Source organism: Anas platyrhynchos, chromosome 2 (genome assembly GCF_047663525.1).
Source record: "Anas platyrhynchos isolate ZD024472 breed Pekin duck chromosome 2, IASCAAS_PekinDuck_T2T, whole genome shotgun sequence".
NCBI classification, from domain to species: domain Eukaryota; kingdom Metazoa; phylum Chordata; class Aves; order Anseriformes; family Anatidae; genus Anas; species Anas platyrhynchos.
In genome coordinates this window covers 7058405-7076196 of record NC_092588.1, presented here as the reverse complement: position 1 = coordinate 7076196, position 17792 = coordinate 7058405, and the positions used below count along the sequence as shown (strand labels likewise).

General features: G+C 40.7%; 1 long non-coding RNA gene across 1 annotated transcript; it reads left to right on the top strand.

Moving 5' to 3' along the window:
- Positions 1-470: 470 nt before the first annotated feature.
- Positions 471-16552, top strand: LOC106019381 (uncharacterized). Its single transcript, XR_003495858.3, has 5 exons — positions 471-568; positions 5454-6410; positions 10102-10174; positions 14255-14319; positions 16218-16552. It is a non-coding gene; the product is annotated as an uncharacterized lncRNA (long non-coding RNA).
- The last annotated feature ends 1240 nt before the right edge of the window (positions 16553-17792 follow it).

The following is a 17792-nucleotide window of genomic DNA, read 5'->3' as shown; positions in this document are numbered from 1 at the left end:
CATAATATATATAATGGGATTTAACCCCACACCTGCTTGCACAAATGTGTAAATACTTGTGACTGCTGAGTACTGGAGATAACTCTTTCCAAGTATGTCTCTAAGTGATATGAGAAAGCATCAGGATCCTCCAACGCATCATCATAAGTCTCCCAGTGACTGAAATAGGCATTTTACGATTTCAAATTATCTTTGAAGTATCCTTGAAGTGACAATGATGAATTGTGGGACTTGACTTGGTACACTTTCTTGTATACCTGTTCGATACTGCAGAAAGTCTAAACTTTCTCCTTTCAGATGTGGAATAAACAGAATTAAGCTGGGATACATTGTTCACTGAATTGTTTGTTTCTGGAGGACACATGTTATGGCCAAAGAACAAAAAAAAAAATCTTTTTTTTTTTCTTTTTTTTCTTTTTTTTCTTTTTTTTTCTTTTTCTCCCATTGTTCATTGGCAATAGGAGTAGAACTTTGGCTTCTGAAAGTAAAGCAAGTACTCTGAGTGGATTGGCATTGACAGTCTGACAGAGGGCTTGGAAGGGAGACTATGCCCTCTTGTACGAACCAGGTAAGCCAAGACCTTGGCTCATTTTTTCATCACTCCATTTGTAAATCACAACTAGGCTGATTTCCCCCTGCCCTCTCTTTGGAAGAAGGTAAATTAAACTTTGCGATCTTAGATAGGAGATGAGTAACTGTGAGGTGTGTTACCCTGGCTAAGGGCTAAACTCCCATTCAACTGATCACTCACAGCCTATAATCAAAAAGATAGAGAGAGAAAATAAGAGGGCCTGTGAACCCTCCCCGGGCTGCAGGGCAGAGATCTGCTCCATGGGGGGCTCTGCAGGGCTGCCGGGGAATCCCTGCTGCCTGTGGGCCTGGAGCCCCTCCTGCCCTCCTCCTCCTGGGGCCTGGGCCCTCTGCTGCTTCTCCCTCACCCTGGGCCTCCTCCTTGGCCTGTGCCCGCTCTGCCCTTCTGGAAATCTTCTTTCCCCAAGGCTTCACCAGCTTGGTGCTGGGCTCAGCTGGGCCCTGCCATGGGGCTGTTGGAGCTGGCTGGAAATGGCAGCCCTGCAGCCCCCGGCCAGCACCAGGGCACAGGCACCCATTGCAATGAAATGAAGCTGAGCAGATTCTGTGAGCTAATTACAGTGAAAATTTACTTCTGCTATCAAAGTCAGCACTTACACACTCTTCACAGAAACAGTAACATGACATTTGTCAGTTGCTTTCCTTTTTGGGTGAGGCATTCTCACCAATGGCTGTGACATGGCCAGGCAGGCTCCATTGAAATGTGCCTACCTCCAGGCCTCCTGCCTTCATAGCAATGCATATCTGCTGCTCTCCTGGGGAGTCATTGCAATCTGAATGGGCTCTACCTCCACATTCCTTTTAGAAACTGTTTCATTTTGTTCTTATGCCCCATAACTCATTCCAGTGTTAAATAATTAAATAAATGCCTTCTGCCACAGTCTCTCTTCATGCATATATATGTTGCCAACCATTTCCTCTCAATGGGACTAAGCATCAGGCTCTGGATGCAGTATTTCATGAAAATGGTGCAATGTTTTCTGAAAGAATCAAGCAGAGGGGTTCCTCTGAGGCTGTTGAACATGTCTTTCTCTGAAATGTTGCTAAAAAATGTAAAATGACAAAGGACAAGGGTTTGAGTTTAGCTCAACTGCCCACTGCAGGAACAGAGCAAACGGTATTGGTCCCTATTGTATATGATTCAGAAACTGGGAGTAAAGGCACCCTAATAAAATCTGCATGGGTCATTAATCAAGGAGGAGTCACAGATGAAAGAAAGGGCAGGAAATAATACAAGGAGGGGCAGAGAAACATGGGAAGGGAAAGCTTGATGGGGGAGCGAAGTGTGGGAAGGGAAATGATAAAATGATATTGAGGAAAATAAAAACTCTGATCTGGGTGTGTTGAGGTGAAACTTATGCCAGACATCCTCCCCATAACAGAAAGGAAAAGCCAGACAAAGAAATAGGCTGAACCTACATAATGTACAAAACTCCACAAGAAGGGAATTTTTCCTAGTACTCCCAACCATACTAAACCTAGGAATTTGAGAGACTGGGGATGGATTTGTTTGGGAGGTGGTGACGAAAGAAGGGGATAATCAAAATGTCCCTGTCATCTTGTGATGGAGCGTGCTCACTCCTGTATCATTCGGTGTAATTTCATTCATATTGTTAGCTCCCTATCAAACAGGAATTGTGTTTTACCTGAAGAGATTCCTCCAGGTGACTCCCTGCTAAATTTCCCATGTCGTGAGGTCAAAAAAAAGAGACCCATCAGGAGAGGCACAGATCTACCAAAACAGTGAGAAAAAGATATGAAGATTATTCTGACAATGAAGTCATAATGAATAGCTCAAAGAAGATGACAAAAAGATAAAACAGGAAAGTCAAGCTGGAGATTTCAAGGAGAAGAGTCAGAACTGCTAAAGCTGTTTTTAGAAGAAAACAGTTTACAGAACAGATTCTGCTCTGAACACAGCTGAGATTTGTAATTAGAGCTGGTCAGAAGATATGGCAGCTTAACTTTTTTAAAAATAAAAATCTTGCAAAGAATTGATTTGAAATATCATTCAGGGTCAAACCTATCATCCCTCTTCTCTGCTGCTTTGTATCTGGACTGCCAGCCCTCTGGGCATCAAGGAAGAAAACTTCACCTCAGCCAAAATCCAATCACATGGTCATTTTTTCTCCTGATATCCAATATAAACTATCATCCTCACTAGAAATCACCTGTTTAAATCATCAGTTGCTAATGGTTAAATTAGCCAAAGTCTTATTATCTATCTAAATGTTCAGTCCTTTTTTTGAATTACATTTATGATCTATATGATTAGGGAAACATAGCAACATGCCCTACATCATCTCATGGTAATGCAAAAAACAAAACACTAGGGAAATCCAGAAGCTTTTCACTTTGCAAAGGGATTAAACAAAGAAGTGTGCATTGACGAAAGGTTACTTTTATTTTCATTTTGGAAGCCTCATGAAATAAAGTCCAAACAGAACACCAATAGGTCTAGAAAATTCAAAAACAAAGAAAACAAACAAAAAAGCAATAAAAACAACCAAACAAAAAACAACTGAAATGCCATTTTTTTTTGTTATTGACAAGCAATGTGAAAGAAAAATGTCAACCAGTTCTATTTATAACTGCGGATGGGCAAAAAGATGCATTTACATTTGGATGTGGGAAGTGTTCTCATTTCTGTAGTTTGTGAAGGCTCTGTCCGATTTTTTCTGAGATGAAAAACTGATGAAAAGCACATATTTTAGCTAGTTTATTGCAAACAACTTGGCTAATCTGTAGGATGATGTGTCTCCTTTTGTTATACCCTTTGTTATTATATTTATTATAGTATATCAGAACATCATTATTATTATTATTACTATTATTATTATTATTATTATTATTATTATTATTATTATTATTATTATTATTATTATTATTATTAAAATATGGGTTAAAATGGGTTAAAAACTGGCTGGACAGGCAGTCCAGAGAATGGTGGTGAACAGAGTGAAATCCAGCTGGTGACTGGTCCCCACTGGTGTTCCACTCGGATTGGTATTGGGGCCCACACTCTTTAATATCTTTATTGACAAGTTGGATGAGGGAATTGACTGCACCCTCAGCAAGTTTGCAGATGACACCAAGTTGGATGATGCAAGTGTCGATCTGCCAGAGGGTAGGAAGGCCCTGTAAAGGGACCTGGACAGGATGGGTCGATGGGCAGAGGCCAACAGGATGAGGTTCAACGTAGCCTGCACTTTGGTCAAAACAACCGCTGCAGGTTTGGGGCAGAGTGGCTGGAAAGCTGTGCAGAGGAAAAGGACCTGGGGTTGCTGATTGATGCTCACCTGAACATGAGCCAGCAGTGTGCCCAGTAAGCCAAGAAGGCCACTGGCATCCTGGCTTGTATCAGGAATAGTGTAGCCAGCAGGACCAGGGAAGTGATTGTCCCCCTGTACTCAGCTCTGATGAGGCTGCACCTCAAGTACTGTATTCAGTTTTGGGCCCTTCACTACAAGAAGAACATTGAGAAGGACATACAAGGACTCTGGAGAGTGTCCAGAAAAGGGCTATGAAGCTGGTGAGGGGCCTGGAACACAAGCCTTGTGAGAAGCATCTGAGAGAGCTGGGGCTGTTTAGTCTGGAGAAGAGGAGGCTCAGGAGAGACCTTATTGCTCTCTTCAAATACCTGAGAGGAAGTTGTGGAGAGCAGGATGTTGGCCTCTTCTTGCAGATAACTAGTGATAGGAGAAGAGGGAATGGTCTCAAGTTGTGCCAGGAGAGGTTCAGGTTGGAAATGAGGAGACATTTCTTCTCAGAAAGAGCAGTCAGGCATTGGGATGGGTTGCCCAGGGAGGTGGTGGAGTCACTGTCCCTGGGAGTGTTTAAGGAAAGGTTGGACGTGGTGCTTAGGGACATGGTTTAGTGGGTGACATTGGTGGTCAGGGAATGGTTGGACCAGATGATCATGAAGGTCTTTTCCAACCCTAATGATTCTATGATTTAAGTGAATTATTGTCCCCTCACATTGCTTGTATCTCAGCTCCATTTAGCTTTTATTCAGAAATGCAGTTTCTCATATTCTTAGCTTTCAGTGTATGCAGTCTTTTTAATGCCAAAAAGCTATTGATAAACTTATAGATTAAAATATATTCAGATGTTTGGCTGAATTAAGCATTATTCTGGCATTAAATGCAAGGCACTACTTTAATATACAGTACTGGAGACTTCTGTGGCTTATATTATTTATTCCTGAGGGTCATTCTACTGCTCAACACGTGTAAGAGAAAGGAGACAGATAAGCAGTACATGGCAGAAGAAAAAGAAATAAAATACAGCTTTCAACTGAATTATTACTTGTAACTGGATTTCAGTGACCTCTCCTTACCAGAAAATACTCCAGATACTTTATTTGTTAGGATTTCAAGCTTCAAAGTGGAATGATTTCTCTGATAGATGGCATCTTATCCACACTGAAAAACTCTGGATGACACCTACAGAAAGATGCAGTAGTGCATACCACTTTGTATAGCCTTATGTGTTGTGACAGAATCACAGAATGGCTGAGGTTGGAAGGGACCTCTGGAGGTCATTTTGTCCAAACCTCCTCACTCAAGCAAGAATGCTTACAGCAGGTTGCCTGGGACCATGCCCAGGCAGCTTTTGAAGATCTCCAAGGAGAGAGACTCTACAACCTCTCTAAGCAACTTATTCCAGTGCTTTACCACCTGCACAATAAAGAAATGCTTCCTGATGTTTGGATGGCATCTCTTGTGTTCCAGTTTGTGCCCATTGCCTTTTATCCTGGCACTGGGCATCACTGAAGAGAGCCTGGCTCTGTTTTCATTGCATTCTCCCTTCAGGTATTTATACACATTGATAAGATCCTCCCTGGGCCTTCTCTTCTGCAGGCTAAAAGTCCATCCAGATCATTAATGCAGATGTTACATGGGACCGGATCTGATATTGACTACTGGAGTGCTCCACTCATTGCTGGCCTCCAACTACACCTTGCACCACTGACCACCACCCTCTGGGCCCAGCTGATCAGCCAGTTTTCAATCCACCTCACTGTCTGCTCATCCAGACCATGCTTCAACAGCTTCTGATCTTATGGATGACAGTGTCAAAGGCCTTCTGAATCCAGGAAGACATGATGTGGTATTCCTTCATATTCTCTGTTAACATGACTTATGTTAGGTACTAAGCTTTTGTATTTCATTTATAATCAAGCATTCGTTTCACAGGCTGCATGGCACGGCTTTTACGGAGAAGTAATTCCTTACTTTATTGGGTCAGTTGCTAATCTGCCTCACAACTTGTGGGGCAGAATCATACCTTGAAGTTAACTAAACACAGCCAAAGCTACTTCCAACTTGGTTTTGACCTAACCTCTCCCTTCACCCAGTCTACCTTCCCCAGCTGCATGATTTTCTGAGCACTCACAGCTGCAGCTGAAGTGAACAGATGAAATCCTGGCTTCCAGCTGCAAAGCTCTTACTGACCTCAGTTAAAAACAGGATTTTACCTAGTGGCAGTCATTTAGCACCTTTGAAAATTGAGGATTTAACAAGCAACCAAAGGTCAGAGCAGAAATCAATGGCAGAAAAAGAACTATACCTCTGGAGGGGTCTAACTCCAGGTACAGCTGTGGAAGCACAAGGTGCATTCCTCCCTGCTACCATGTCACAGGTTTTTCTGCCATTTCTGAGCCTGCTTTCCTAGCCCTGGACTGAGGTAGAAGTGTGACAGTATACTGATAAAGTTGCAAACTTGCACTAGCTCTTTTATCCTGCAGTGTGAGGGAATTTCAACATTCTGGGAAGATAAATGTCTCCAGGCGGGAGGAAGAGAAAAAAAAAAAAAAAGTAAGTTTTTGAAAACTCAAGCTGTAAAAGAAAATTGAAAAACAAGCTGTTAAGAGTTTGAAAGGTTCAAGAGGGTATGAGCACTGATAACTTGATATTTTAAGAAGGGCTGTGCTGGCTTAATAGGAATTTACCCCCAATTCTTCCTACTTTGAGAATGCCAGATTAACAATAGCATGGAGACCAGCTTCAGTGCTGATACTTGTCACTGCAATGCCCACCAAGTTTCTTTCTTCTCTCTCTCCATCCTGAGCAGCCAAACATAAATCACAGAATCACATAATGGTTTAGGTTGGGAAGGGACCTTAAAGCTCATCTGGTTCCAACCCCCTGCCATGGGCAGGGACACCTCCCACCAGACCAGGTTGCCCAAAGCGCCATCCAGCCTAGCCTTGGGCACCTCCAGGTCGGGGGCATCCTCAGCCTCTCTGGGCAATCACAGAATGAAGTACAAATGCAAGTATAAACTTATTAAGCACTGAAACATACATTTAGAAGATTTAAGGTCTCTTCCAATCCAAATCATTCTATGATTTTAAGATGGTGGATTTTGTATGCTTGCTTTTTTGTCACTTTACATAAGAAATCTTTTTGGGGGGTTGGAAATTGCTCACTTCATCATATCTTCTTAAAAATGTCCCTTTTACAACTCTCTGTTTGAGTATAGAGAGTACAGAATCTCCAAAACTTACTTGGAGCACTGTAGGTGCTTTATAGGACCTTTGCACACAACTGAAGAACTGCTAATATTATGCCTAATTAAGTTCCCTATTAGCTCCTGGGGAAAGAGGCTATAGTAAGAAGATAGCAAGCTGGTATCCAAAGTGCTCCAACAAAGATACTGCTGGAAGGCTTGCAATGAGTTTTAGTTTACTACATTCCTGCCGCTTGTGCTTCAGCACTTCCAGCCCTACAGTAGTGAAGCATGATGAAAGCTGATCTCCTATAAACTTCATTCTTTGGTCGTAAGTTCTCTCAGATAAACATCGAGTTCTGCATCTGTAAAGAAATGGGATTCCTCTTATTGTGGGCATACTGTGTGTAATGCAACTTTACCATAGACTTCCGGCATAGATGCAGAGTCAGAAAAATAAGACTGTGTTTAGGACTTGAATATCAGTACTATATAGCCATGAGTGAGGCAGCTGAAGAGGCAGAAAGGTGCCTTGGCCATTTGCATGACCCTGGACTGATGCCACCTTAGTACAAATAGCGAATAATGAATTCTGTAAGATCCACTTGGAATTCTGAAACTCGTGCAGCAGAAAACAGGTTTTGTTCTCTCCTGATGGGCTGGATAGGTACAGATTATCTACTTTTTTTTTTTTTTTTTTTTTTTTGCGTACAATTAATCATTTAAAGGAACAGAACAGGGTGAGAAGGAATTTTCGACATTTGCTCTGTTGGTTGGCATGCTGTCAAGTAACTGTAGGATTCGCTGAGTCTGGAAGAGGTTCTGTGCTGACCTGCCACAAATAAATGATGTTGTTTTCCTTATTCAGTCCACCAGAGATGCTTTCTTGAGTGTCCTTCATCTAATTTTCTTGCATGCTGGAATCTGACAAATATAATAATGGTATTTTTCACTCATTTGCAGTAGTGTATTTCTTTCAGTGGTGTAAAAATACCCCTCAAATGCCATACTTCTTTGGGAAAATATTCACGTATCAGTTTTAGTAATATAAAACTGTTATTACTGCCTATCTCCCAGGGGTTTTGTGAGGCTTGTTTAATTGAGGTTTGAACTGTCATTATTTGTGAGATGAGATTATCTATCATTCATGAGCTTTCAAATGAATACCAGTTTGTCTGGGAGAAAAAATGCTGGCAAATCCTAAAAGTTTCATGATTTTCAGCACAAATAATTATTCCTCCAAATATTCATTCTGTATATTTTGTTATTTGTTACTTGCTATTCATTATCCACAGTTTGTTGTTTGCTATATTCCTGCCTAGAAAATTCAGTCACCCAGTCCGGTACCAGAAGTAATAATATGTGACTTTTATGACCATTCATCCACCATAAGTAACGCATAGAGGAACTTGCACAATCTAAGCAAGCAGTGCATGAATAACGTGTAGAAAAAAAATTGTTTACACGAGCTTTTCCGTGAATATTTATGAGCTAGAAACATGTTTGTAAAAATTAAGATCAGAGTGCAAAGAGAAAAGCAGGGCCAAATTTGCTGTAATTGATGTTCTACCCATAATTTATTACTACATTGGAGTTACAGATGGGTGAACAACTTTAAGTTCAGGTGAGCTGCACAGAATTGTATAGCGAGTTGGTGGGGCCAGAAGAGAAAAGGAAACGTGGCAACACTTTGATTCTGCATGGCAGTGTCTCCATTGTGTCCCAGCCCATGCTGCTGTGCTGTGATCTGTGCTAGACAGCACTGTGGAAGTACAACCATCACCTGCATAGCAGTAGATTCACCAATACTCTGCACTAGCAGTTTCCTCCAAATTTCCCATCACAGCAAGTGAGATGGTCCTCATACAGCAAAAGCAGGAGAAACTGTGAGATGAAGTCTTCAGGTAGGATGAAGGTATTTTAAACGTGCCTCAAAGGTCAAGTATTGTGGCTCCATTACCATCTGTGCTTTCAACTAGCAGAGGTCCAGTCTATTGTTAAGTACCCTCTATTTAATCAAATACAAATGTAATACTTTCCCAGAACATTTAATTAGACTGATATGGAGGTGGGGTTTCCTTCGTTGCTGGTGGGGTTTCCTTCGTTGCCAACATATTTTCTTTATATTGAAACTTTTATTTTTTTGACACATATACAAAACTACAGACATCATGCTTACAGATTTGCATTTTTACATAGCCAGAGGATCACAGGGGATAATGTTGTATATTATTACCTAGTATAAAAGACATCTTCTTAGCCACAAAATCAAGCAGGGACTTAGATTAAAGGCAGACAACAGCCTGAGAGCATAAGCAATGAATTAAAATCACCTTTTGTCTTTCATCAGGCACTAAAATCCTACTTCATGTTTAAAAAAGCAAATGTTGCTTATTTAAAAACAAAGATTGCATGCACTATACTGACCAGCTGCATAAATCCTAGTGGCCTCAGAAAATTAATGTTTTGTTTTAAGTAAAGCTGAAGTTACTCATGTTATTTCGCTGTATCAATAGCAAGTACATTAACATTATCTAGTGTCTGCAAGCACACTATTAATTTACCTTGTACTGCCCCAATAGAGGGAAAAGAATTGTTCAAGGCAATGAGGCATATCCACTTCCACTCCTTGGGACTCCTTATTTCCAAATAATCAATATTAATGTGGTGAAGGGAGGGCAGAGAGGAAAATGATCCTCTGCCTGATTTATCAGCTAAAGCCACACCACAGTGCAATGAGAGTCTGAAGACTCTTTAGTAGACTGAACAGAGACTAAATGGTTTATCAAGGGTGAAGGCACTGTCACAGTATCCACCTGAAGTCAGGATTAATATGACACTTGGCAGTCAGGAAGCTGACAAGTATAACTTTCCCCTTCTAAAGTGATACATTCCTGGCTGCAGAAAAAAATCCAGTGAGTTCTTGAAAACACCTGCTCACCTCAGTATTAGTTTTTTTTTATTATTATTTTTTTTCCTTACTGGGGATTTTATTTTATTTTATTTTTTAAGAAAAGCAGGATTATTTCTCTGATGAGAACTACTTTTTGCCTACAGGTCAGATGAACAGCACAACACACAGCTCTGAACAATATCTGAGGCAACTTCAGTGAAGCATGATTGGCAGGAAGTAAGCAACTAAAATATTAGGGGGAAAAAAATCACATTTTTAAGTAACATGACCTGAAATTTCCTTTTTAAACCATGGGAAAAGTAATTGCTATGGAATGGCCTTTTGTCCTATTGACCCTCAGCAAGCAAAAAGTTACTTTAAAAATTGCATTATGATAGCAAGTGCTGTAATCTTTACATAGACTGAAGTCAGAGAGGAATGGCAAGCACACTGCAGCAATACTAAAACATTTGGTCTGTCTACAATATCACATGTTTCTGCTTGAAGATATAGATAACATTCACAAAAAAAGCTCAGACAGGGGAAAAAAAAGTTGACTGAAGCAGTGTCAGGAAGTTCAGTTTATTTTCCCCATATGTCTACCAAGAGTAGAATAGAGTTAGTGTTCTAGTATTTTATTAGTTAATTTGCTACTACAAGATATCAAATACGGGCTCTTAAACTTCCTTTTTCTGCTTTTAATTATTAGATCAAATTAAACTGTAAGATTAAAGAATGATTAAATTCATGCCTCTACACACGGTTTTATTATATGTGAAAAAACTAATGCTTGTCAGACCTGCAGTTGGGGTTGTGTAAAGACAGATGTCCCAAAGCTAGAACCAGCAGGTTGTTCATATTATGTTCTAAATGCCCAGCTGAGTGCTTAACTGTGAGCATGGGGAATGCTTTGAAAAAGTGGATGCTTTCAGGCTGGAAGTAGAGCACTCAACACCTTGTAGGTGTGGACCACGACACAAGTGTACACTGATGGGGGTGATGAACCAGGCTATGCAGCAGCTGCAATGAGGAGGTATGAGATCTCCCTATGCTCTGCTCTTGTAAGTGTTGGAGAGGACCCTGCTCATGAGAGATCTGTTATTTTTCATTTATTTTGTTAGTTGCAGTGAACTGAGATGGAGCATATCTCACCCAGCTTTACATAACTGCAGTGTGGACTTTACACAAACTAACCAGATAAGAACCTCTTTACACATAATGGAAATGGGCACTTTTAAGACATAACATCAACTTTCTTCAAAGATGAATGTTGGGATCAGACAAGTTGCATGTTGGACTCTGTTCATGACATCCACATATAATCAAATGCAACCTGTTAAGGTTCGCCCTATACTCCCTTTCATAAAAGTGAGGAGAGTGTCCTGGGCAGAGTGTGCTGCATTTTTTGTGCATTGGATAACACAATGTGAATGTGCCTGTACATATATGGCAGGTTTATGCACCCAAAATGTGAGGGTTTTAAAAAAAAAGTAAATGAAGAGGCCATAACTAAGAGTAATGGGATGATATTAAGTGAGGCAAGTGGTAGAGTGAGTGTCAGGAAATGCTCCTGGGCATTGCAGTGGTTTAGACTGTGGAACTATATCTAACTATATCTAAAAGGCACAACACTGCATTCACTGGTGCCCAGACTAGATGATATCAGAGGTTTTGTTCCCCTTTATTCTAGGTACTAGGCCCTAAATCATTGTTTAAATCCTATATGACAACCCTTCTCTGGGGTAAATTATCTGAAGTTCTCAAGGGTAAAAAGATGCTGTCACAAGTAGGAGAAAGTGCTGCAAAGCCTAGAGGCAATACTAAGAAACAACTGAGATTTTAGTAAGAGATAAATTCAGTTTAGCTTGAGGTAAGAAGTAATTCCACTTCTCTGTAGTTTCATGAAAATTACACCCTAGAAAAACTCCCCTAAAGGTTATCCAGTTGCAAATACTGTGTTAACAAAACAAAACAAAACAAAAACAAAAATCACTATCTGAGGGCATACACCCAGCTTTTCTCACCTGGTTCTAAACATAAAGAAAACAGGAAAGACAACAATTCTGGTTAATATATCATTGATTAAATACCTATTTAAAATATGTTATTTTAAAATGTTCTTTGAAGAATATCTGCTTACAACAGCTGCTGAAAGCAAATTTCTGTACATATTTCCATCACTACTAATTATTCCAATCCTTAGAAAGACTGATTAGATTTTTACATCTTGATTTCATGGCAGGTCTTGCTCTTACACTGAGGAGAAATTTTATCCTCATCCTTAATTTTCAAAAACTTGTCTTTGATTCTGAAAAGTGCACTGAATCTAGGTTTAGGAATTCACATCTTCAGCACTTAACCAGGCAAGTGGAGGAGAAAGGGCAGCGCTCCTTGGAAACAAATAGCAAAAGGCATAACGTTTAGATAAAGAGAGGTGACTCTCTAAACAGTTAGAATGATTTTTCCTAAAATACTAATATTCTATTTTTTAACTTTGTTTCTGAGAAGTTCTGAAGGACAGATCTGCCTGTTTTCATTGCCGTTTAGTTTTTATTTTCATAGTCCTGTCTAGAAATAACAAAATGAGACAAAACCATCAATCGATTCATTACCATTCCATACTAAGAGGAATTTCAAAGCTTCTGAAGTTCTTTGAGAAAATCACATAAGGTTTCCAGACAAATTAGGTATTTTTGGAACATTCAGGGATTTCAAAGATATTCCCCAAATATGTATAATATGTGCTGAGCAGCACTGAGATGAGGATATGTGAGGATAACTATAGGCACAAGTTCTTCAGCTCTTCATATTCCCCTTTAGAAACAACAGTAATGTTGTTATTGTTGCTGTCGTCAATAGCAGCAGAGCCGAGTCTTAACCTGAATGACTAGAAAAAGATTTTCATTAGTCATTGTGAGTCTTGACTGGACAGCATAATCTTTTACCATCATATGAACAGTAATTCAGGATGTACTGGAATGTACTTGGCACAAACACGGAAGAGTGGATAAGAGAGAGGTAATTTTTGTTTGAAAGAAACTTTTCCAGCTCTACACTTGGCTTTTCCACCATCCACATCTGCAGATTTTAGCATTGCATTTTACCTAAAAGAGCTGAGGCTCAGAATTACTTGGCCTCAGTGCCACACAGAGAACAGGAGAGATTTCCCCAGTGGCAGTACTAGGAAGCAAAGATCCCAAAATCTTCCAGTTCCACCATGCATAAACTAAGCCAGAAGAGAAGTCAGAGCAAGTAACCTCCTGCCCTTAGCAGAGTAGCTGCTTCCTCATTAGCCCAAACATGCTCCATTCCTCTTCTTCAAGTGTAAACTTGCACTTGCATCCTCCTCACAGCTTCTTACCTCCTGTTCACATTTATTATTGATATCACCTATCAATAATGCTTTCCACTGCTTTGAGAGGTTGGCCTATCTGCCATCTCCTGACTTTCAAGTGATCTTTCTTTCACCTCATTATATTTTTAATGATATATACTTTTTTTTTTTTTTTCCTTTTTCTTTTCTCACCAGTCCCCTGTCTTATGAAGGAAGGGAGAGAAAGGTGGTGGTTAAGAAGGAGGAAAATGGTGATGCTTTAAGCTGCTGCTTCCACACTGTCCCTTGACCTGCTGTCTTGCTTACCAGCATCTGTTCTTACAGCGGGGCAGAAAATTAACTTGTTTGATATCTTGCTCAAGTGTGGACATTTTTGTTCAACCATTATATGAAAGAGGAAAACCATTTCCCATGGTTTTGCTGGAAATAACTTTATTTGATCTTTAAAAAAATAGCCCACTTCATCAGTTCTCCCAGCTTTATCATTTGTTATATTCATCCCCACCTGTCTCCTCCAATTTTTTGTAGTACTTCTTCTCCAAATCAGCTCATGTATTTTCCTTTTGTATTGGCTAAAGTAGCATCTTGTTAGTCAGAAAACATAGCATCATTAGTATAGTTCTACCTGTGAACCGGATTACAGCATCTAACCAGAGACAGCCTGAGTGCTGAACAGATGCAGAATTACTAAATTATTCTAGTATTTGATTTGACAATTTTGTATAATTGAGGAACCTGAACACAAAGCATTTGCCAATGATATCAGTATAATTCAAGTATACACATTTTCAGGCCATGGAGGAAGTTTTTTTCCCCTTTACCTTTTTAACAACTCGGTCCTGACTCCAGTCTAATACAGGATTCTGTCTCTTGTTGCTATTTCCTCTGTCTGCTTGCTCTGTGAGTCTGTTTGGGTCACAAGGCACATGTGTTATATTTCCAGAAACCCAATCAACCAATTATGTCATTTCCCATTGTTACAGTTATTTAATTGGATAACAACAAGAAGAGAAGAAGAGCAAGAGCTAAGCAATGTTTTACTTTCATGGTGAGTAGATTGGTTCTGATACACTGCTGCTCCCTGTCTCTGCCTGCTCAGGGGCTTACATTTCAAGTGTGACTGTCAAACCTTTTAAGCTTTGCCACAGAATGTAGAAGTGCTTTGGTCACATGCAGTTGCTGGTCCTTCATGCTTTACAATCCATGTTGTGATTACATTTGTAAATATAAACTTCAGAGCATGCATGGAAGGGATGTAGGGTGATTTTATGTGTGTGCAAGAGTTAATTATAAGAGGCAGAAGTCAGAAGAAACAGGAGAGTATTGTGAAAACATCATAAGTATCTGAACAGAGAAGACAGCAAGTCAAGAGCTCTTAAGCTGTCTGAAAAATATGCACATATAGTACAGTTAAGAAGACATCCTCCAGACTGGAGACCGTGCTCAGACTCTGCTGCCTGGGTATCAGCAGTATGTCCATCTTCCCACTGTGCATCAAGGACTAGTTTGACCTGCAACCAGAGATGCACAGGTACAGCTGAGCTGTCTGTGAGATGCATCTTGTTGACAGTCCCTCTGGCACAGTTTGTACCTGAATCTGAGAAGGAAACTGGTGAGTGCACACAATTTTATGCCCATTATAGTGCAAAAGGATGACCTTAGGTACTGCCTATATCCTGGTCTGCCACTGGAAGTATTTCTGGGACTTAGACAGGGCAAATTTTGCTGCAGCAGAGCTGTGGTTTGTGTCTAAATGAAGGGACAAGTCATTTACAGTCTGGTCTTATGTATCACCATTCCATGGTTTCAGGACACGAAATAATCCCGAACTCTTACTTGCATGAGTAAGGCATGGCATGAGTGTGACTCTATTTGGTGCCTCGGGGTGCATTATAGAATTTATAGATATGGGAACACAAATACAAGGATTTTTGTCTTATCAGATTGATGTCCTCTATGCTCATACCTTTGGAAGAGCTGTGATAATGGAGATAATCCCCATCCCTCAAAGCAGCTTTCTAAGCTGTGATTATTTTGGCAGCACAGCTCAAGTTTTATCACTCACAGAAATGCAGAGGAGGAAAGGGCAAAACATTTCTTCTTTTTGTTCATATTTAACCCAAATCAGCCCAAACCATTGAAAATAAGAAACATCTTCCTCTACACAGCCCTCCCCTGATGTCTAGAAAATGCCTCTAAAATATTTTAATCACTTCTAAATACTCCCCAAATGCTCACAAACCAGAGGATTTCAAAAAAAGCACGGTCCTGTTCTCTGCACAGGTAATGATCTGTAGCTGTAAACATGTAACGGATTATCAGTACATCATGGGAACCTCATACCCAAAATCAAAGAATTTGAAAAGTTTACTGGAAAATAAATTTATCCCTATCCTTCACTTAGATAAATCCTAGTAAGTGAAGTGTGTCCTTCTGTATTGAGTCACCTTGCTAACTCAGTTGTGTATGTGATTAAAAACTTGCTATTTTCTCTGAATTTTCTACTTGCTACTTTAAATCTTTCCTATCTCTGTTTACTGGCTTTTGGTAAATACTCTCTGCCCTGATAATGTGTGGGATAATGTGAGGGTCTGAGTCCAGGCTGCACGTTTACTTAGGTACACATGACAGGTTTTCCTGACTCTAGCCTCAAGCTCTACTCCTCTCATCATTATATTAAATGTTTGTAGCACCTTCAATTCTGCCTACTGTGTGAATGCCACTGAAGTACACAGGACATTACTGAAGTATCAATGGGGTACACAGAGGTTAAAGTTAAGGATTAAAGTGACAAATTTAGGCATTATAACACAAAAGCCTGTTAGAGGAATTACAGCACTTATGTCAACACCAATGCGCAGTGACGTCAGTTTCTAAAACGAGTATTCACAAAAGTCAGTGATCTAGGCAAGGATGTGTCTTAACTTATACTCTTTTCTCTTGTAGGTGCCAAACTGTGGAGTGCAGAAGTCCTTGAGAAACCCTGCCACTGCAAGTCAAACCACATACTGTTCTGGGACAGAACACAATGCTTGCCTCTCTTTGGGAGGTATTCCACTTTATACAAAAACTTTAGCTCTGGCATGGTGAATACCTATGAATTCTTGTCCTGGTACCTGGAGCGTGTAGCCAAGAGCTGCATCCCAGACCTTGCATTTTTTTTCCAGGGCTTATTAAAAAAATGGTGTTATACACAGAAGCCATTTCCAGGCACATGAAGGACAAGGTGATTGTGAACACAGTCTGGATAAATCATGGGTAATAAATGAGGATAAATCATGCTTGACCAGCCTGATTGCTTTCCACAATGAAATGGCAGGCTCAGGGGGCATGGGGAGTTAAATCATTTACATTAACTTTAGGAAATCTTTTAACAAAGTTCCTTTAGTATTTTTGCAGCCATAATGAGAATATATGTAGTGGATGGGTACACTACATGATGGGTATTAAATTAACTGGATTGTCAGACTCAAACATAATGGTCACCAGCTCAAAGTTTACCTGGAAGCAATTATGAATCACAGAATCACAGAATTTCTAGGTTGGAAGAGACCTCAAGATCATCGAGTCCAACCTCTAACCTAACACTAACAGTCCCCACTAAACCATATCCCTAAGCTCTACATCTAAACGTCTTTTGAAGACTTCCAGGGATGGTGACTCCACCACCTCCCTGGGCAGCCCATTCCAGTGCCTAACAACCCTTTCAGTAAAGAAATTCTTCCTAACATCTAACCTAAAACTCCCCTGGTGTAACTTTAGCCCATTCCCCCTCGTCCTGTCACCAGGCACATGGGAGAACAGACCAAACCCCCACCTCTCTACAGCCTCCTTTAATGTACTTATACAGAGCAATGAGGTCACCCCTGAGCCTCCTCTTCTCTAGGCTGAACAAGCCCAGCTCCTTCAGCCGCTCCTCATAGGACTTGCTCTCCAGGCCCCTCACCAGCTTCGTCGCCCTTCTTTGGACCCGCTCAAGCACCTCGATGTCCTTCTTGTAGCGAGGGGCCCAAAACTGAACACAGTACTCGAGGTGCGGCCTCACCAGAGCCGAGTACAGGGGGACGATCACCTCCCTAGCCCTGCTGGTCACAGTGTTTCTGATACAAGCCAGGATGCCGTTGGCCTTCTTGGCCACCTGAGCACACTGCTGGCTCATATTCAGCCGACTGTCCACCATCACTCCCAGGTCCTTCTCTGCCTGGCAGCTCTCCAACCATTCCTCTCCCAGCCTGTAGTTCTGCTTGGGGTTATCGCGCCCCAGGTGCAGGACCCGGCACTTGGCCTTGTTGAACTTTATACAGTTGACCTCAGCCCATCGGTGCAGCCTATCCAGATCCTCCATGACTGGTGTTCTTTGCTGATTGGTAATGGGGTTGTTAATCTGTCATCTTCAAATGACCTGGGTAATATGAACACACCCTTGCTGAGTTAGCAGGTGGTTCTAAATTGGGGAATACTTTGATACAACAGACCAGCTTTCTCTGGAGAAGTTTTGTTTGGGAAGGTCTAGTTTGAATT